This window comes from Silene latifolia, chromosome 2, assembly GCF_048544455.1.
Source record: "Silene latifolia isolate original U9 population chromosome 2, ASM4854445v1, whole genome shotgun sequence".
Lineage (NCBI taxonomy): Eukaryota > Viridiplantae > Streptophyta > Magnoliopsida > Caryophyllales > Caryophyllaceae > Silene > Silene latifolia.
The window spans coordinates 174437173-174459755 of NC_133527.1; the positions used below are offsets into that span (position 1 = coordinate 174437173).

Consider the following 22583-nt stretch of genomic DNA (forward strand, 5'->3'; position numbering starts at 1 on the left):
GATAGTGGATACATGTGAGCATCTGATCATATTATATCTGATATTCTTTTGTTGCATCATGTGAAAATTCTTGTTAAACCTGTATATGTGGGATTACCTGATGGCATGGTTAAGATTGTGCATAGAACTGGTCAAGTTTACTTGACTGGCCAAATAACATTGCATGATGTTCTTCTCATACCAGATTTTCAGCAGAATCTGTTCTCTGTGACAAAGTTAATTACTGCCACTGATTTAACTGTTTGTTTCTTGAAAAATAAATGTGTTTTTCAGGACCATACAGAGGATTGAGAATCTCTATAGATTTAGAGTGCTGTTTAGTCCCGTTGTTCAGACAAGAGGTCCTTTAAGTTTTAATAAAGCTAGCTCCTCTAGTCACTGTAATATAAATGCCGCTAGTGTGTCGGATGTAGCTCTTGTTCATTCTGGTTTTGGTCATAGTTCTTTAAAGGAATTACAACATGTACATGGATTAAATTTGAAGGGAATAAAACAATTTCATTGTGAGACTTGTGTTTTTGCCAAACATCATGCTTTGCCTTTTCGAAGGAGTGTTTCATATGCTGCACAGTGTTTTGATTTACTTTATATTAATGTTTGGGGGCCATATAAGGTTCCAACTCTATCTGGAGCAAAGTCTTTTCTTACTGTTTTAGATGATCACTCAAGGAACACATGGACCTTTTTAATTCAGAATAAGACCCAAGTTCTTGCTTTTATAAGAGGTTTTGTTGCTTATGCTGAAAATCATTTTGGTGCTAAGATTAAAACCATTAGGTCTGATAATGGGTCAAAATTTTTTCAAGTTCAATGTAAAGAATGTTTTAGAGAAAAGGGTATAATACATTAAAGGAGTATTGTGGGAAGGCCTCAACAGAATGGACGAATTGAGAGAAAACACAAACGTTTATTGGATATTTCTTGGGCACTTAGAATCCAATCTCATGTTCCTATCAAATTATGGGGCGAATGTCTTCTTACAACAACTTATTTAATCAATAAGATGCTTGCAAAGATTTTAGATTGGAAGACTCCTTATGAATTATTGTACAAAGAGCTACCCACTTTTTACTGAACTCAGAGTGTTTGGTACACTTTCTTATGCTACCATGCCTCCAACATCTACTGATAAACTTTCACACATGGCAAGAAAATGTCTTTTTATTGGTTATCCTTGTAATCAGAAAGGGTATAAGTTGCATGATTTGGATAAGCATATGGTTTTCACTAATAGAGATGTTTTTAAGGAGGATATTATCCATATCACACTGCTCATGCTCAACAACAGTCTCAACATTTCTATTTGCTATGGAGGATTTTTTGGTGTTACAGAATGAGCATGTCACTTCTAATTTTACTACTCCTACTCCTTATACATCTCAGATTGGTGAGATTTCAGTTAATATTGATAAGAATGTTGGTAATCATTCTGAAAGTGGCTCTGGTTCTCCCGATATAAGTCATACTGATTAGTCTACAATGGTAAATAATCCAACTGATCAGGGTATTATAAAGTCAGAAAGACCAAGAAAACCATCTGACCTTCTATCATATTTTGTTTTAGCCAAGTCCAAGAAGAGTCACAGTGCTCTCCATATTCAAACTTTAAATGATCTTACAACTTATGAAAAAGATTTTGTTCTTTCTCTTTGCAATGTAGTTGAAGAACATGAGGCCAGTACCTATGCTCAAGTTTGTACAGATGAGAAATGGGTTATTGCTATGAATCAAGAACTTAAAACTCTTGAGGATAACACAACTTGGGAATTGACTACTCTTCTACCTAATAAGAAGGCTATTGGAAGTAAGTGGGTTTTCAAGATTAAACATAAGACAGATGGAACAGTGGAAAGGTTCAAAGCAATATTAGTTGCTAAGGGCTATAACCAAGTGAAAGACAAACATTACAAGTTCACTTTTTCTCATGTTGCAAAATTAGGCACTGTTAGAGCTCTTTTGGCTGTTGCAACAATTAAGCATTGGTCTTTATATCAATTGCACCTTTGGGGTATGTTTCAGCAAATAAGGGACAAATCTGTAGATCAAGGAGATCATTGTATGGGTTAAAATAGGCTTCAAGGCCATAAAATTTGGAGTTAACCAAACACTTGCCCAATCCGGGTTTTCTACAATCCAAGCATGATTACTCGTTATTCACTAAAACGGAGCCTAAGTCTTAGAAATTATTAATTGCTCTGGCAGGATGTCGCAACCTAATCAAAGATACCCTATACTTGGCTAACAAATTAATGTACTAAAGTAGGGGTCGAACACAAGGAGACGGGAATTGCGTTATGAAATGCTATGAGTATAATTCTATCTAAGTCCATTCAATTGGTTGGTTGGTTGGTTTGTTTGTATAACTTGCAAATAAAATGATATAAAATATATATGATAAAATAGTTTAGGGGAGTCAGGTCACACATGCAAGTATGTAAATGTTCATGTTAAACTAGAAATAGATAATATTGTCCATTTGTTTAGGTCTTATGACAACCACCTCTCGGCCTTATTGTCAACCATAGAACGGGTCCTAACGAGCTCTCGTTATGGCTAGGTCAGTCTACTATAACATGCTTAGTCTAATTCGTTTTCGTACTTCTCGACTTATAAAAGTGAATTAACAAATTAATCTAAGATAGTGATCAATTACCAAAGATTAGCAATTAAAACAAGCATGTGATAGAAACTTATCAAACAATATTATGTCATTCTAATTTAACATTTACAAATACTAATTATGCATGGCTTCCCTAATCCCTAGACATATGAAACTACTCACTCATATTAGAAATAAAACTAATGGTGTATGAATTAATAAACAAGATTATAATGGAAATATAAGTAAATGAAATGTTAAGAATTATGAATAAACTAAATAAAGATAACATATGAAATAATGAAATTGCTAGAAAAAAAGATAAAAAATGTAAATGGAAATGTTAGAAATAAACTATGGTGATATCAACTTGATAATGAAATGTAATAAAAAACTAATAAAAATAATGTAAACTACGAAATAACGATAACGAAGAACGATTTAGCGAAATAAACAAGAATCGAAATTACCGTAACAAGAGAACTTGAATTTGAATAAGACGAACTCAAATAACAACCCAAATAACTTGAATGGAAAGATTGTATTACTTAGAACAAAAGCTTAATGTAAATTGTTTGCAACAAAGGAAATGCTTAACCAAATGTAAACTAATATGAAAACTAAGAGAATTGTGTGCTTAAGAGTATATGGAGAATGTACAAGATGGTAAAAGATATCCCCTAATGACATATTAAGGCCTCTATTTATATTAAAATACGAGTGAAACGTAAAAGCCATGGAGGAGGTAACCCCGATCGGGGACAAGCCACCCCAATCAGGGACGCTTGTTTCCGGGTTGATTTCTCTTAATCACTTGATTAATTGCATGATAAATACAATGTGGGCTATTAACTCGTCTTTAATCCTCCGGTTGAATGCTCATACGGAATCCAAAATGGCACTCTAAGCTCCTCGCTCTCAACTTCTTTATGGGCTTCATTTTATTTATCTTTGTCCATTGACACATGTTCATTTTTCCATGCTCGGGATTTCCTTGCTCGGAATTCTCCAAAACGCTCTTCCATTTGCATGTCTTGTTATATTTAGCCTCCTGAACTTTAGTGCTTGTACTTTGACGGGAAAAAGCTATAAAAACTATATTTCCTACAAAATACAATAAAAACAAGCAAAGACACTAGAACACAGAATTAGCTCACAAATACACTAATAAAAGTGTGATATTCAATTAAAACCAAGCTAAAATAGAGGGTAAAATCATATATAAAATGGACACATCATGCTCTTATCTATGTAGATGATGTGCTTCTTAGTGGTGATGATGAGCAAGGTATTCAGGCATTAAAGGATTCTTAAGTTCACCATTAAAGATTTAGGGCTCATGAGATACTTTTTGGGGTTAGAAGTTTCCAGGAATGCAAATGGCATTGTAGCCAACCAAATGAAGTATACTCTGTATATTATAAAGGATACAGGGTTTGAGAGTTGCAAACCTGCAAGTTTTCCAATGTAAAATGGCCTGAAATTATCTACTGATGCTGGTGAATTAATGCAAAAACCTGAGAAATTTAGGAGGTTAATAAGCAGGCTCTTGTATTTAAACATGACAATACCTGATATCTCTTACAGTGTACAACACCTCAGCCAATTCTTGAGCCAACCCAGGGAACCACACTACTTAGCAGCACAACATGTTGTTAGATACCTCAAGGGTACAGTGAATACAAGTTTATTTTATCCTTCATCATCCGAGCTAACTCTACATTCTTATTCTGATGCTGATTGGGCTTCCTGCAATTTCAGTTGCAGATCATTGAGTGGGTTCTATGTTTTCCTAGAAAAGTCTTTAATTACTTAGAAAACTAAGAAGCAAAAGACAGTAAGTTGTAGTTCAATTGAAGCTGAATATAGGAGCATGTCCTATACCACAGCTGAGTTGGTATGGTTGGTTAATATGCTTGCATATCTACATATAACAATTCCTCTTATTGTCACTCTACATTGTGATAACATAGCTGCTGAACATATTGCTCAGAATCCTGTCTTTCATGAAAGGGCTAAGCATTTAAATGTAGATTACTATTTTGTGCGTGATAAACAGCAAGAAAGATTCATTCAGACCAAGCATGTCAAGAGTTCCTTACAACTAGCTACATTATGACTAAAGCATTGGGTGCTAATGAGCATAGGTTTCTCTCATCTAAGTTAGGATTGCAGCTTCCTCCATCTGCTGGTCCAGTTTGAAGGGGGATATGAGCTGGTATGATTAGTTATAGTTAACTTAGTCAACTAACTTCCCATGTATTAAGGGAGTTAGTTAGAAGTAGTTATAGGTTGTTATGCTTAACCTACTACTCTTAATCCCTACACTTTAAAAAGAGAGAACTTGTGGTACTGTAGCAATGAATAGTAACACCCAAGTTCTCCCTTTGGCCGTTGATCTCCCCTTCACATCTCGTCACTCCATTTATCTATCACTCACAGCCACTCCTTTATGCCTTTCTCTATTGACTCTCATCGACAAAAACATCGACATCCTCTACTCATAGCACTCCTCACTGCCTCAAAAAATCATCGAAAATCTCTTTGGGTAGGTTCTCTTTTTGCGATTCGAATTCCATTTTTGTTGTTTATCAGTTTGATTTCGTTATTCATAGGGTATTATACTGATTTTTTCAATTTTTGTTGTTTATTTAGTTTGATTTTGTTAGTTTTAGGGTATTGATTTACACATTTGTTCTGGATTCCTTTATTTGTGGGCGGCCAATATTAGCAGTTATCAATGATTTCGTTTTGGGTGTGTAGGAAACATCATCGCATTTCGGCTCGGGATCGTCATCACACTTCAGCTACAAGTTTTATTCTCGTCTCACTCTCGTAGTTATTCGTTGTTTTGGATTGATGAGCTGTGTTAATTTTGTTTTCGGCTGAGTGTTCATTTAGTGTATGTTGTGGATAGTTTCTTAAAATCATTGGTATTTAGTGTTCAGTTTCTCCCCTTTTATCATCAAATCAAGGCTTTTGATTCTTTGTTGAGTTTGTTATCACCTTATATTCTTTGTTCAATCTTATTTTAGTTTGGGTTTCCTGGCTATTTCTCCCTTTGGATCTTGAATGCTCCTGTGTTATTTTTGGTCAGTTTACCTTAATTATTGTTTGTTATATTGTTGTTTAAGTGCAGGCCTTGTTAGTTCCTCGGGGTGCGAATGCTCCTGAGGTTGAAATTCCTCAAAGTGCTCTTAAAAGGTTAGTGAACTCGCAGGCTGTTTGTTGCCAAATTTGTTGGGTTTTTCGTTGGTACTGATTTCATTGCTTGGACAACATAGCTTTGTGGTCAGATTTTGAGGTTTTTTTCTATTTTTTATTCTTCGAATTCCGATTTATTGGGGTTAATTTGTTTGTGTTTTCTCGGATGGCGATGTACTGTTGTGTTATGTATACTAATCTGCTTTATTTGTGTCATTTTATTTAGATCTTTGTTGGACAACCTTCTCCATTTATTGATTATATATGATTTTCTGTTGGTGGTGGCAGTTGTTGCTGAGATGGCGAAAGTTGCCCCAAAGTTCAGCCCGTGTGTTATTGAGCTCATTTAGTGCGCTGAAAGAATTAGTAATCATTTTCTGCTTTCGTAATTGTTTATTATTAAGCTCGTTTGTTATCTTTGGACGGTTTACCTCCTCTTATTGTTTACTATGTTGTCCTTCAGATACAGGGTTTGTTAGTTCCTCGGGATGAAGACTTGGAAATGCTCACGGGGGATGGAATTGCTTGTAGTTCTTTTAAAAGGTTAGTGAACTGGGAGGGTGTTTATTAGAAAATTTGCTGATTTGTTTGGTGGTTTATGTATTAACTCTTTACGGTATCGTTTATTGTCTTTCTAATAATTCATTATTAACCTCGCTTGTATCTTGGGTCCGTTTACCCCGCATATTGTTTATTATGTTGTCCTTCAAAATTCAGTGTTTGTTTGTCGTCGGGATTAATTCATGGAAAAGTCAACTCCCTGGAATTCTTTAGTGCACTTAAAAAGGGTAGTGATCGTTTACTGCCTTCCTACTCATTTATTATTGAGGTCGTTTGTTATCTTTGGTCAGTTTACCCCCCACCACCATAGTTTACTATGTTATCCTTTGAATTTGGTAGGTTTTTCGGAGAGAACTGAGCTTCACCATGCTTGGAAAGTTTAATGCATAGGTTAATTCGGGCACATTACTGGTCTTAGGAGCAGGTTTTCTACTTTACACTTGCAAACTATCTTCCCACATGCTTTTAGTTTTTTCAGAGTCGTATCTTAAAGCTGATTAGAAGTTCACTATTTGATTCTTATTTTATTTACTTTTAAAACTTTAATTAGCTGCATCATGTCTTTGAATGATCTTCCCTAATGTCTATCTATTTGGCAGTCCAAATAAAGGATAATGAATATATTTTAAGCATATGCAGTAGTGTCGTAAATTGCAGCAACCCAGAATCTCGGTTCATTTGGTGTAGCTCTACATAAATAGTCTACGTATAAGATGTGTGCCAACATCGTCTCTCGCCTCACATACTTATTTGTGTTCTTTCTTTAAAAGATGTGTATCAACAGCGTCTGATGTATAGTGTAAGGGAGTTAGTAGTATATTATCTTGGCTCATCTTTGTTCTTTAATTGGTTTGTGAGTTTAAACCGTTGATTTTTCTATAATGTGCCGGTATAAGTTTTGGGTTGGTCATTAATTTTTTTTTTTGTTATTTTACTTTGATAGCATATAAAGTTCATGTGCTCATGTCTTGCAATTGATGTAGTGCATGTTGTGTGAGTATCACGTGCTTCTCGTGTCTAAAAGTTAAAACGATTCTTCTCCTGTTGTTAAAGTGAAACAATTATTCTCCTGATCTTAAAGTGAAACGATTCTGAAACTGTGGGCACTAGGTGTGTGCTGATATTGCACATTATTATCCGCACACAAAACGAGTATGTTCTACACTCTGCTTACCACACGTTGTCCCGTGTCATCTGCTCCCTTCTCTAAACTCTTAACAAGAGAGCACCTCCATAGCTAATCTCAACTACTACCCAGTAACTCTCCACCTTCCTGTCTTAATTGCTATTTTATAAATCTAGCTGCACTCTGATCGGTTCATTGGTGGTGTTTGTAGTAGGCAGGTGTTCTATGTTCGTTGGTGGCAATCGTTGCTGGAATAGTTCAGGATGGTTGTGGCGTGACTGGTGACGGTAGTGGTTGGTGGATGACATAGACTCCATAGATAGTCCCTTCAGTAGCTCCGCCTCAACATTCCTCAGGTCATTCTCTCATTTTAACTGCCTTTAATTAATTTTATCTTGATTGTTTTTTTTTCGAGGTTAGAGCTGATCTTCCTCATTCTAGGTACCGAACTACGCTCGTTCCCAAAGGCATCGGTTTTGAAAGGGTACTGGTGGGGCTTTTCTGTTAGGTATCCTCATTTTTCTTCTCTCTTTTTAAAATTTAATATAGTTACCGGTTGATTCGGTCATAGGTCATTTGTTTGATTAATTAGATTGTCCATAGTTTATATTGTTTGAGATTTTTACATTTTGACATTATCCATAGTTATTTGATTTTGTTGTTTTTAATTTCTTTATTTTGAGGACTGTGATTTTGCGGGTTCTTAGAAAAGAGCTAGGAGGGAAAATTTGTAGTGATTTTTCATATTTAGTAGTGCCACGATTTTACGAGTTTTCGAGTCCCGACCATCTCTACCCTATTTGCTTATTTCTCATCTGGTTATTCTGCTTTCTCTGACTCTCTTCCTTCTATTTACTTGTAGTTTCACCTAATTTGGGATTCTATTTTTGTTCCCTCCTTCCATTAGTGGAGATAATATGAGTACTGATTATTGTTTAGTGAACAACACAATATTATTTTGTAGTTCGGTAAACGAGCGATGTTATTTCATCTTTAATTTCCAGCCTATTAAGCTTAATTCATTCTTCCGTTTGTTTGTTGTAGGATGGCTTTGGGTGTCTCTACGCGTTGGTTAACTGCACTGAGCATAGTGTCCCAAAAGAGTGAGGTGAACACTTCAAGAATGTGACTCCTCGACAGATCTTTTGTTCTCAGGATTTTGGTAAGACTTCTTTGAATGAAGAATATATATCAAGATTCACTCAAAAGCATTTGTTTCTTTCATGACTATGACAACACTGTAATTTAACCTATAGAGGTTGATTGCATTAGCCACCTACTGCCTGGATGCTGTCAAGATAGCCAACTTCAAGTTACTATAGCTTATGAAGAGTAACTTGAAGTTACCCCTGAGCCGTCGATCTTCCTCTTCCCTTTTCAATCGCTGCCCTTCATTTCTCTTTCAGTGTAGCTCTTTTCTCTCTTTACACTTTCACCCACTCATTTAATCTTCTGCATCATCCATTCGTTCTCGATCTACTTTGCTCAAAGAAAACCCTTCTCAACAACTAATCCTAATTGTTCTTGAGAACTGTTTGTTGTTGCTTCTTGAGTTACCTTTGTGAATCAAGTCATTTAAATTGGTTATTTTGGACGTTGGTTGGTGTATAAATAAAGTTATCTGTCATTTCAATTTCATCCTATATTTCCTGCCACTTTCTTCTTACCTCTATACTTTATGCATATTATTCGGTGGTGAGTTGCCCTTTGATTTTGTTGTTGTTCATGTTCATGCATCATCTCCTATCTCCTCTACTTTTGGTGGATCCTATTGTAAGGTCATGTTCAATTTTAATCATTTCTCTTACCTTCCCTGTTGAATTTTTAAGATTTACTGAACCTTGTCTGTTGATTTTAATTGTTTTCTCACCCTTCCCTGTTGAATTTTTCAGTTATTTACACTATCGCAGACAAAAAAAGGCCGACAGGGGTTAACAGACGATTTCTGAGTTCATCTAAGTCGACATTGGAGAGGGTACAAGATTCCAAGTGACGGAGGTGAGAGTAACAGCAAATATGGCCGCACTGCTGAGGTAGCGCTGGGGGTTTTCAGGGGTTCTGTCCTGGGAGTTTTCAGGTCCATTTTTCCGTCACTTAATTAACGAGTAAAGTATTTGTTGGATTATGAGATGAACGGTCACTTTATTTGGTGGTTAGTATGTTGTTGCCAATTGGAATTAATGTGCAAGGCAATATTTTGTGGAAGTTCCTGTAAACTGCAAAATTTCTAATTCAAAATATATTGTACTCGTTGAGTTTTGTTCTTACTTTCTTGAACCGCCTCTATTCTTATTCTGGTACTTTTATACTCCTAGGGCTGATGATGGTTGCTATACATATTGGAGTCATGACATCCTTGTCACTAGGAAGGTTAGTTTTGTGCCGCGATGCATTCTAACAATAAGGTTAATCCGCATGCCATTATTTCTACTTTTCAAAATATTGCCAGTAGCTAAATAGCTTTTTTTTATCAGTTCTAAAATGCAAGATATCACCACGATCTTTTTCTTTTCCTTTGTAGATTATGGAGATCGAGAAGCTTCCAAGGTTTTCCCATTCCATGATTTTAGAAGGTGGCAGCATCCATGTTGATCGGGAAGGTACTTGCTTTGATTTCTTCTTTCCGATGTTCGTTATCCTATTTCAGTTGTCGAGGACGATAGCAGTTGATGCTTGGTGTTCAATATTTGGAAAGAGTAAAATTGCGAATTGGTCCCCAGCTTATGGTTCTTGCATGATTATTGCCCCTTCCTGATTATTGTTTTTATCCCAGCATTTATGATATATATTTTTTTTTGAAGTACTCGATTTTTACGGAATATGCTTACTATTTGATTTTGTGGTGTTGTATTTATTTTACAGGCAGTTGTCACTATTTGTTTGTGCATTTTTGAGACCTGCATATTCACGACAAGGTAAAATGATGTTCTTATTTGGGTATGTTTTGTCAATTAATTTAGCTTAAGCTTTGATTTTCATGTATCCAGTATTCTTTTTGGTGTTTATTGAGGTTCAGGAGATCCGAGATCAGACGTTGAACTGGTTATTGAATCTGTCTGGTAAAATTGTTACACATTGGTCTATAATGATCAACCACTGTTTTAGTTGGTCCAAAATTGACCCAACCAAACAACCATTTAGTTGGTGAAGCAATGGTGATCACCCAAACAACCATTTAGCAAAACTGGTAGATCATTTTATGTACCACTTTTATTTTAAGGTCATTTTGAAATTTGTTCCGTTGGTCCGAAAACAAAGGTGCTCACAACTCAATCGGTCAGTTCCACCTTCACCGTTCTCTCGAATCCATGTTTTAATTTAGGTTGATTATGTAGTTGATCCATGTTTAAAACCTTGTTTAGCAAGTTAGTTTGACTCAATTAGCTATATTCACTGTCTTCTTGAGGTCTGTACACGTGGCTGAGGGAAAATGCATCCGAGAAGGTCGGGAGGCCAAAGGCCACCAAGAAAAGATGGCCTGGGTTAATTTTATCCTGACCTTTAGTGTTTTCCCCATGATAACACCCTCCCAATGGCGATCCATCTTACTTTACCATTTCATCAAATGCTTGCATTTTCTTTTCAGACGGGATCACTTTCACTCGCTGATATAAAACCGTCTTACTCGAGTGTTATTATTAACTCTCTTGTTTTTTAACTACTCTGTGGCTTATTAAGTGAATAGAATAGAATGTGGTTTTATAATACGTTGATTGATTATAAAACCATCTTATAACAGACCTTCTCGTCAATACTGTGGCCCAGGGTTTCTTATTTCTGATTAGCTAAGCTACTATCTCAGTTATTGTGGAATAAGCCTAGATTTCGCTATTGTTTCAGTTTAATAAAAACCGGTGTGTAGATTTCGCTAATATTATTGTTAGATCAGCCATTTCAGATCAGATTTTTTCCTTTAATTTGTTTTTGATTCATACTTGATTGAATTTGTTTGTTTTGACTGATTGTAGTATGAATTAGGGTTACTTGCTCGTTTTACTCGATTATTTCGTAAATCATTTGCTCACTTCCTTGTAATGTGAATCATTTATAATGATCGCAGTGTGTGAATACATATTTGCTTTATTTTACTCGATTTTAGATGCTCACCTCCTTATAATGTGAAGTATGTATTCCCTCCGTCCAAATCATTTGTTTGTCTTTGATTAAAATATCGCTCACAAACAATAGAAAAAGTAAACAAATGATAACACCTGCAACTGTAATGTTGTTTCGATTTCATGTATTAAAAAATTGTTATACATAGATAGTAGTATATGTTCCTTTTTGAGATCTATTTTCTCTTTTATATTGTTTGAGGCTTTCATTGCTTTTGTTTGTTGTTTTGATTTCAGGAAGACGTACATGGAGGAGCACCCTGCTTCCAAGGCTATTAAGGAGCTTGCTAAGGATGCTGGATTTAATTATTGCAATTTAATATGCAAGAAAAGAGGCCCTATATGGACAGAGCAGCACAACTGAAGGTGGAGCATGAGAAAACCATGAAGGATATAATACTCAGAAAGAAGAGGTATGTAGATAGTTTCCGCTTGCCTATGAATATGATTCGGCTTTTTTTTTTACTGAACTAAACTGTGTATTTGGTGTCTCACCTAAATTATGGGTTGCTCATTGATTAGTGATCTGCTGATTTTCAAGCTGCGGAATTGTGCAATGAAGATGCATAGGTCTTTGGATAGGGAACCTGAAGAATGTCGAATTAAAAGTATTTTCGGATTATCAGGAATTGTAAATTTTGGCTTTTAACTATGGATAACAGAATTTAAGCACTCGGCTTATGCAACTCTTTGAAAGCATCTTATCAGTATAAATTCCTTGCTTGGCCAAATGTTTGACGACAGTTATTTTCGTTTGTACGTCGTATTATTGTATATTGCTACAGATGCTGGATTCAAAAAATAGACGATGAGCATTTTTATTGCAACAACTTTTATGTTTCATTCTGAATCTGATTTGCCACTTTAGATGGCTGTTTGAAGTAGGTTAGCGAGAAAACTTTGAGGAACATTGGGAAATTTGACGATAGTGATGATGCTAGAGATAGCGGCGGGGATGAAAATGTGGTAATGCTGACAAAATGAAGGATCGATCCAAAATCCACGAAGTTTTTAATGGTTGCTTACTTGCTCCCTTATGGTTCTTCCGAGCGGAGCGATAGGTATTGATGTTGGCATTACCTATTGATGTTGGTCAGGATAAATCATAATCCGTAAATTATATTTCTATTGATGGAATAAGATCAATAAATCGACATGGTTCGTTAAACTTGTTGCATTATTCCATGTAATAGTAAATACCTCGGCTTGCTCACTTGGGAAGTTTTAATACTTTTAGACGGGACATTTATTTTCAATTTTCAGTATTTTAATTGTCACAAACTATGTGCTTGTTACTACCACACAAAGTGTTGTCTACTATTTTAATTGTCACAAACAAAAATGGCACCAGTGACTACTACCACACTATGTTCGTGTGCCACCGCATTCCAGATCCAAGCTAATGTGCTTGCTAAATGTTGTAAGTGTCTTTTACGCCCCTTATCCTTGAAAATGTACCAAGGATAACACCACTTAAATATCCATATGAATGATAAAAATGTTAGTTAAAAGTGTCCTAAGCTTCCTGTACATACGTCGTCTTCTCCGTTTGTTAACGTTGAGAAATTCTTAAATAAGGTAGACGAACTTTTAACTTGTACCCCGTATGTGTCTGTGTATATTATCGTTTATCGTTGTATGTTTGTTAGCCTCGCTGCTGCGTGCATAAGTGTAGTGTCTATGTTATCCGACTCCTCAAAGTGCTGAAGTTCTTAGCCAGTCTTCTCGCGACCTAATACCTATCTTACATTCAAGCCGTAGCACTTAAATGTCACAAATACTTACGTTGCACATTTGATCTAAAACTGCCCACACTAGATAGAAATATCAATCTTCAGGCACTGCGATTCCCAACATCAATAGCAGCAGATTGAAATGTGTAGTGGCAAATCTCGCGTATCATTATCATTTTTCCAGCATATTTTATTTAAATACAAGTGTAAATGAAGCTTACATAATACATTAGATGCTGAGTACAACATAATTCCCTGCCGTGTAACAGTTCATGAACATTAAAAAAGCTTAAAGTTCTTATGTGTTATAAGTTCATTCAAGCATATGATATTGGTGTTGGGGAAAATAAATTTAATTTTGAAATGTTTTCGAATTATACGAGGCATTGTAAGAGACACTACGCAAGCGTCAATCGTAATATCAAATTTCACTACGATATTTGATAATGAGTCATATAAACGATTTACTAAATTGGGGTACCGCGCCCGATAGGACGCGATGCAACAACTAGTTACTATAAAAGCATACCAATGTGTATTATGTCATTTACACGTTTATGAAATATAATTGATGAATTTCTACAATCTAAATTCTCTCTATTTCTTACTCACAACAACCATCTTCTCTAGTTCCTCCTTACTAATGATGAATTAATTTTAGAGTAAATTAGATTTTACTCCCTTTTGAAACACGTTTTGCTAAAATTACTCCCTTTTAAAACAATTTGCTAAAACTACTCCCATAACTTCACCTCAGGCAAGAAATTGCTCCCAAAACCCAACTCGGGCCTAATATTCAGTCGTTTTTTGAATTTTTCCCCCTTTTCTCTATTTTCATGACCAATTTGCCCCTGAAATCCCTTCACCTTTATGTATTGATTTCCTGTGCACACGCCTCTGTGGTTGTTGTGCCGCCTTACAGCCGTCATCCACCCCGTGCCTTGGACAATCCAACCGCCGCCTCTTTTCCGCCAGTCACCCTCCCTCCTTCCTCACTCATTCTATTGACTTTTGATAAGGCCGTTACAATCATACCTCCATTGAATTTCTGAAAATGTCCCCATCAACAATGTTTTGGGCAAAACCCATCAACAATTTCTGAAAATCATACCCTAAGAGACTGATTTTTTGGGCAAAACCCATCAACAATGTCCCCAAATTTGACGGAAAATTTCAGATTTGTGAGTCATTCTATTTCTGAACTGCTATTAATAACATCAGCCTTTCGTTTTTTGAGAGTGGGAAATCGCTGCAGTTCATTAACTAGACAACGATGGTGGGTGACGCTAAGCGACGTGCGTGGTGGGTGACAGCAAGCCTTTCGGTGGGTGACGATGAGCGGCGTAGTGGCTGGGTGATGTGAGGATGAGAAAAGAATATAACATGATTTCAGGGGCAAACTGGTCATAAATTCAGAAAAAGACGAAATATTAGGCCTGAGATGGGTTTTGGGAGCAATTTCTTGCCTGAGGTAGTAAAGATATGGGAGTAATTTTAGCAAATCGTTTTAAAAGGGAGTAATTTTAGCAAAACGTGTTTCAAAAGGGAGTAAAATCTAATTTACTCTTAATTTTATAAACACTACACATTCTCGTGTCCCCATTTTCCTAAAGCCACTTCCACCCATTCTCGCACCCGTCCCATGACTTGTTGGTACTTCCAGCTCCAATCCAGCCCAGACTCCTCCCACCCATCCACAACCCCGTACAACATGTAAACAGGACTCCACAAAATCCCTGCAACGAGGCATTCATCTCCGAATGAGGGCACACAACAATACCTTCGTCTATTCTAAATAACCTTCTCTATTTCCTTTTTCGTCTATTCACGATACCTTCTTTATTTTCTTTTTTGGTAAAGTTTTATGTTTATTTTAATCATTTCGACCCACAACAATACCTCTCAATAATCATACTTTATGCTTATTTTAATCACCTCATCCCATAACAATACCCCACAATACATTCCCTCTCTCAAATTACCTCACACCACAACAATACTTTATGCTTATTTAAATCAAACCCTTAAATCTTATATCACCCATTAATAGATAAGATTATAAAAACTAGGAGGGATTACCAAATAACTCCATAATCTTCAATTATAGTTTCGAAAAGAAATATATTGTATACACCCATATATGATAATAACAACAACAACAACATCAATAATAATAATATGAATAATAATAATAATAATAATAATATTATTAGAGAGAGGTGAGGGAGCGATCAGCGATTAGGGCATTGCTGCGTTTGTCATCACACCCACCGTCGGCCACCTCACGTCGCCGCCGCCAACTCTCAACTGCGCCGGCAACCTCACGTCGCCGTCGTTCCAAACGTGGGGTGTGGTGTTCCTTTCACTGCGTTTTGAGATTAGGGTTGCTGCTATTTCGATTTTTCAGTTTCTGCCGTTGTTTTGGGTCCCTTCCCGGAGGTCGTCTGTGGTAGCTTTGCCCTCGTCGGACGTCCCTTCTCGTCATCACGCTGGTGGTTGTCGTCTGGTTTGGGTACCCTCTACCAGGTTTCTTTTCACTCGTTTATTGTCCTTTTCTCTTTCTGTTTTTGTTGATCTTGCTAGGGTTCCGGCCGGCTTTCCTTTAGGGTTAAGGCGTGGACCTTTTCCTCCTTGGTTCAGGCGTGGTCCTTTACTGCTGTTGAAGTTGCCGTGGTTTGGGCAGTAGGTCGTGGGTTTTTCGACATCTTCGGGTTTTCGGCATTTGGGTGCTGCTGTCCGTTGGTGTCTGTTTGGCCTGCTGGCTGGTGCATTCGGCAGTTGGGTGGCTGCTGGTGGTTGTTTGCTACTCGCTGCCCGTTCAACAGTAAGTTCTTTTTGGGGAAGCCGTGTGGGTTCTTTTAGGGGAAGCCGTGTGGGTGTGTGGTTGGGGGTTGTGTCTTCTCCGGTCATACATGCCCGTTTTAGCTGCTACATTTTGAGCTCATTGCTGTTTGTGCGTGGTGGTTTACGCTCAGGTGATGTTTGTTGGTTGCTCTATAGTTTTCTGTGCAGGTTGGTGGTGTGTTCCTTCATGCCCGAGCTTGTACGGTACCATTGTCCTTTTTCGGGTCTTCATGGGTGTCGGGATGGTTTCGGTAAGGGCCTTACTAAGGCAGCTTGGAAGAAACATTTGCAGGACCGACATTGTCATGACGGGGCGTTGGACCTTCGTGCGCAGACTCTTTCTAATAGTTTGTTGTTTATTCCAATGCCGAGAGTTCTTTGAGACGGATGGGGTTACGGTTGTGTGGGGTGTGTTTTATGACCCATACTCTTGGTGCTAGATGTCGGCATAATCGGGGTGATATTGTGGAGCATCCGGAGTGTGTTGATGGCATTTACACCTTCCATATTCATGGTGTTCCGAGACCTTTGGCTCCTTCTACTTCGGTTTCTTCTGATGATAGTGTGGAGCTCGTTCAGTGGTCTATATCTTCGTTGGATCGTTTGCTGGCTTTGGGCCTTCGTGACTTTGTGAAATCTATTCCTCCTAAGTGTCGTCTTGGGTTTGCTCGGGCTTTGAAAGGGGCCTTGGATGCGGTGTTTGATGCCCCTAGTGATCTCTCCCGCTGGATTCGTTTGCTTGCTTTACCTCTTTGTTTGCTCAGGACTTTCGCTCCTCGGAGTAATCATGAGTGTCGGTCTGCTATTCGGCGTCAGCATCAGGAGGAGAGTATTGCCAGGGCTATTCTTGCTTGGGGGACACGGGGGGGGAGGTTTGCGGTTATTCAGGAGTGCTTTGATGAGGGTCCTTCTTCTTTTTTCGTGGATGAGGATCTCGAGTTAAGTGACCTTAACCTCCGCCAATGCCGGCGGAAGATATCGATGGCCATTATCTGGCCGCTTTGTACGAGTGCTTTCTTCCTCCGGGGTCGCCCCTAATCCGATGCCACTCTCGTGGCCCTGCGTGAGAAGCATCCTGTCGCCCCGCCTCCTTCATTGCCTCCTCTGTCTGGGGATCATCATCCTCTGGTTGCCTCTTCCGCGGTGGTCTTGGATATGATTCGGAGCTTCCCTCGTGGTACTTCTTGTGGGAGGGATGGTTTTCGTGCTCAACACCTTATGGATTGTATTTGAGTGGCGCCGCCTTTGTGGCTATCTCCGATGATTTGATCACTTCTATTGCTAGGGTGGTTAATCTTTTTCTTGAGGGTCGGTGCCCTCTTTCTCTGGGTGAGTACATTGCCAGCGCTCCTCTCACACCACTCGTTAAACCGGGTGGTGGAGTTCGTCTATTCTTTGTCGTGCACGGTCCGGAGACGGCTTGTCTCTAAGGTTGGTGCTTCTATGGTTGGCCCGTCTTTATCTTCTTATTTTGATGGGCTTCAGTTCGGGGTGGGTGTGTCCGGTGGAGGAGAGGCTATCTTGCATGCCTTGAATCGGCTCATTGAGGCTCGGGGGGAACAGGTGGGGCTTTCCATGTTGCTGGTTGATTTCCAGAATGCGTTCAACCTTGTTGACCGTTCGACCATGCTTCAGGAGGTCCGACGTCGGTGCCCGGCTCTTTCCCGTTGGGTGGAGTTTTGTTATTCCAGCCCGGCCCGCCTTTTTTATGGTGAGCACTGCTTGTGGTCTTGTCAGGGTGTTCAGCAGGGTGATCCGTTGGGGCCTTTGCTTTTCGCGTTGGTTTTGCATCCCTTGGTTTGCAAGATCCGGGACACTTTTGACCTCACTTTGCAGGCATGGTACTTAGATGATGGCACCATTGTGGGAGATACTTTGGAGGTGGGGAAGGTGTTGGACTTGATTAGGTTGGATGGCCCTCGTTTTGGTTTACACCTAAATGTCTCCAAGACGGAGGTCTTTTGGCCTGTTGAGGATCCACGGAGCCGGCTTCCGGGGGTTTTCCCCACTTCTATTTCTCGGCCATTGCGCGGTGTTACAGTTTTGGGAGGACCTGTCAGTACTTGTCCTGGTTTTAGCAGTGAGATTGTGGCGACGAGAGTAACTAAGACCATTGAGCTGATGGACTTGGTTGCGAGGATTGAGGACCCGCAGTGTGAGTTGCTTCTTCTTCGAGCTTGTACTGGTATATCTAAGCTTTACTTCTCTCTTCGTACTTGCTCCCCTAGTGTTTTTGGGTCTGTCCATCTTCCTTTTGATGCCGCTCTGCGTTCTAGCTTGGAACGTATTGTCACCGCGTCAGGGCCGGGTTTTGGGGATTGGCAGTGGCGCCTTGCTACATTCCCTTTTCATCTGGGTGGCCTTGGTGTTTATGCGGCCGGAGATGTTTTGTTCTATGCTTTTATTGCGTCCCGCTTGCGGTCTCTTGGTTTGCGAGGCTAAGCTCCTTGGCCCTTCTCGTGTTGTAGCTGCTGGCCCTGCTTTTGATGATGCCGCACAGGTGTTTACTGCAACTACAGGTTCTGATATATTAGGTCGCCCTAGTGAAATTGCTGCCCCCAAACTTATGAACACTCTCTTCGACATCTGCTATAGATCTGGTATTTCTGCGGGGAAGGAGGTTGATATCGGTTTGGTTGATGGGCATGGTGGCTCTCTTCGTCCTGCGGATTTATTGCTTTATTCTTGGGACGGGGGCGTGATGTGTGCGTCGACCGACGGGTTCTTCACCTTTGACTCGACGGGTTGGCGATTTTGTGTCCGGGCGGGTTGTCGGCCGATCTTTTCGGCGAAAGTGTGCTAAGTATGGGGATTTGTGCGCGGTAGCGGGTTATGGTTTCCTACCTTTCTCTTTCTCTTCACTCGGGGAGTTGAGTTCGGATGCTGTTGCCTTGCTCAAGCGGATCCAGAAATTCTCGGTATCTCAGGATGCTGGGGCTCGGGTAGCCGCTTACATTTTTACTCGTATTAGCTTTACTATTGCTAAGGGTGTGGGAGCCCAGATTGTCTCTCGGCTCCCCACCAATTTCATGTAAACATTTTGTTTTTATTATAATGAAAGCTGCGCGCATTTTATAATAATAATAATAATAATAATAATAATAATAATAATAATAATAATAATAATAATAATAATAATAATAAAATGGGAAGGGATTGTTTGAGTGTGGTATTATTAGATGACAAGTAAACAATAATGTAATTGGATAATCAAATTACCTTAAAATGAAAATGGTAAACAAATGACGGAACAAAGGGAGTACTTCTTTTTGAGTTTTTTTATATTTTATAATGCGTCGAAGTGTTGAACTAGTTGTAGTAAATGTAAAAGGAAACATTTATGCATGGACCATGGTACGTATAGCTTTTCCACACGTACCGTAGACATGACTAAAATACATACTAACTACGACCTAGTCTCTTTTTTTAGTAGTAATAATAGTATAGATTATATTTTAAGATTGACTTGTTAAACGAAAAGCTAAATAAAAACCTACTTCGTACCTATTATATAAGAATCCTCTACCATTTACATTATCCTCAAGCTTAGCTTAAGTAGACAAGAATACAATATCAAAAAAAACAGTAAAATTATTTAGTGTTAATTTGTGGGATAATGAAGAGCTTAAATATGATGCATAAACCAAGGCTTAATGGAGAATTCCTACGCCAATTTCCTCGCTTTACAACCCGTTCTACTTATTCTCCTTCTCCAAAGATCGACCATAAAACCAATGAAATGGTTACCTCTGGTGCCACGCGTGGAAAACCTTTAATCGCAAATGTGAAAAATCATGTAAGTTTGATTGATTGATTTCCCGGAATGTTCATCTTTTAATCTCTTTATTATAAACAGTAATGTAGTACTCCATAATTTATTAGCAACTATTTACGGAGTATAATATTGTACTAATTTGGTTACGATAAAAAATGTGCAGGGCAAAGCGTTAATTAAAAATTTATTGAAGGTGATGATACATACAGCAGGAGTCAAGAGATCTCAATCGAGACATTCGGTCACACCAGGGTCAGGCGGTCAACATAATTAATAATTAATAGTGTAAAAAGCGCTACAAATATTGATCAAACTAATCTAGTAAAATGGGCTTAGATCGGGTACAATAAAAATGAGGACGCTTGATTGAAAATACGAATAAGTAAAACAAAATTTTAATATTTTTGATTTAGTATTAGATAAATTTTGTATGTATATATTGTATATCCCACATTTGTGAATAACTGAATATAATCTTGATCATTGATGTAGCTATTTTGTTTATGTTGTACACTATATAGGGTACACAATTCTACGATGAAATACATATAAAAATAAAATAAAATAAAATGATTAATATTGTATTGGAGCCGGCTAAGAATAAATACTTAGGTAGTATTGGAACGGACATGGACACGGTCACCAAACAAACACGTGGTACGACATCCTATGAAATGTACACTACGCCAAATAAGACCTTCAATAACGGTCAAATAATGCAATTACCGTTTTTAAATAGAAACATTTGACCGTTATTGCCACGACGGTTGTTAAATATATACCACGGTTGAACAAATAACACGCGACCGTTATATAACATCAAGAACCGTTATAAAATCTTTTAAGAAATCGTTATTAAATCTTAAGAACGGTTTCAAATCCGTTGTCGTAGTTTACTATTGACAACGTCTTATCGTTCCAAAACTGTTGTTAAATATTGTGTATGAGGTTTTAACAACAGCTTTATAGCGTGCAAAACCGTTGTTATATTCATCTGTTGACAACGGTATGTAATCGTTATCTATTTTTATTTATAAAATTTTGACAACAGTTCTACTTAAATAAACCGTTGTAAAAGTTTTGAACTCAACAACGGTTATCGTTCGTTATCTTATATTTTTGGCGGTTTGAATGGGAGGAAAAATATGTTAACGGTTATTTATCTAAATAAAACCGTTGTCAAATAATTGTTTGCAACGAGTTGTTTTTAACAGTTATCGTTTTTAATTTTTTTTTTTTTAAAAATGATTTTAGCTTGTTCTAGCAAATTCTTAAATGCTATTTTTTCAAGAAAGCGTTTGTAGTAGTAATTCTTTGAAATGCTATTTTTTTTCTTTCTTTGAAAAATAGCATTCTAGCAAACATGCGCAAAGTGCAAAAATTCAATCCTGTATCAAAATATTACACTCCGTGATAATTAAACCCAGTTTAAAAACAGTACAAACAGGATGATCAAAAGCAAAAACACAACTTTCTCATAAAAACAAAAGAAGCCAATACACAATGGCTCTATATATACACATCGTACATAAAGCATGAAAAAAGTATTGAGACTCCGCTAATGAAACAACATAACTGACCCACATATTTCTCATCTGGTTGATCTCCTCTGGCGAATATTCTGGGGTTTTGTTGAGTATTAGTGGAAACTACAATTCAAAATATACATAATCAAAATAGAAATAATACATGGAAGTCTACAGAATTGAACTCAATTTACGTCTGAAATAGTTTTTAAATCACACTAACCCGTATCGGAATGGTAGATAGTTTCCTGTTGATAACCTCCTACATGGACTGACAAACATAAAAGGCGTTTGTCGTCTAGTGCTTTAGGAGACTATTATATAAATCACACACAAATCGGCTTAATTAAATAATCAACCTTTCGCAAAAACATAAATTAATGATACGAGTAATTATTAAGAATACACTTATTAATGGCGTGATAAAATTTGGAACAACGTTGCTTTCGTATTTCCCAAGTGAACATATTTTTTTTCTGGCTTCAAAAACACTAATTCATAAATATACACACATGCCATTATTATTTGCATATATATATATATATATATATATATATATATATATATATATATATATATATATATATATATATATATATATATATACATATATATATATATATGGTTCACGTCATACAATAACAAATGACATTATTGAAGGTTGTAAACTTACTCAGTTATCATCCTTCCACAACTCTCAGAGGGTTTGCCTTCGCGAGAGTCAATCTAGTACACTGTTTTTGTTTCCAATTAGATTGTCAGTAGCACCCAATGCTTCCTATTCAATTTGGGACATTGAACTGTTAGTTCATTTACACGCATTTAAGCATGTTAATAATAAATTTATAGAACCATGATTCATTACAATAATCACGTACTATACATACATATTCTCATTATAGGGGGCAAACCATAGTTTTTTGGTTGACATGAACCGACGAGCGATACTATTGATTTTTTTCTTCGTATGAAATTCTGTGCACAGAGAACGCCTTAGGACTTAAGAATCCGTAGGAGTGAATTGAGACCTTCCACTCAGCGAACTGATTATTGAGGTACCTATTACGCCACATGGAACGAAGAAATGTTATTGTAATTGA

At 37.6% G+C, this 22583-nt stretch overlaps 2 long non-coding RNA genes across 4 annotated transcripts; both read left to right on the forward strand.

Moving 5' to 3' along the window:
• Positions 1 to 5101: 5101 nt before the first annotated feature.
• LOC141643416 (uncharacterized) lies at positions 5102 to 8646 on the forward strand. Its single transcript, XR_012543696.1, has 7 exons — positions 5102 to 5147; positions 5363 to 5412; positions 5739 to 5803; positions 6092 to 6346; positions 6704 to 6788; positions 7702 to 7846; positions 7932 to 8646. It is a non-coding gene; the product is annotated as an uncharacterized LOC141643416 (long non-coding RNA).
• Positions 8647 to 8726: 80 nt separating this feature from the next.
• Positions 8727 to 11908, forward strand: LOC141643415 (uncharacterized). 3 transcript variants are annotated; one of them, XR_012543694.1, is made up of 6 exons: positions 8727 to 9268; positions 9383 to 9567; positions 9806 to 9860; positions 10012 to 10090; positions 10353 to 10427; positions 11843 to 11908. It is a non-coding gene; the product is annotated as an uncharacterized LOC141643415 (long non-coding RNA). The 3 variants fall into 3 exon arrangements; XR_012543695.1 differs by having other exon boundaries at positions 8729 to 9263; positions 10353 to 10405; XR_012543693.1 differs by having other exon boundaries at positions 8733 to 9268; positions 10353 to 10405.
• The last annotated feature ends 10675 nt before the right edge of the window (positions 11909 to 22583 follow it).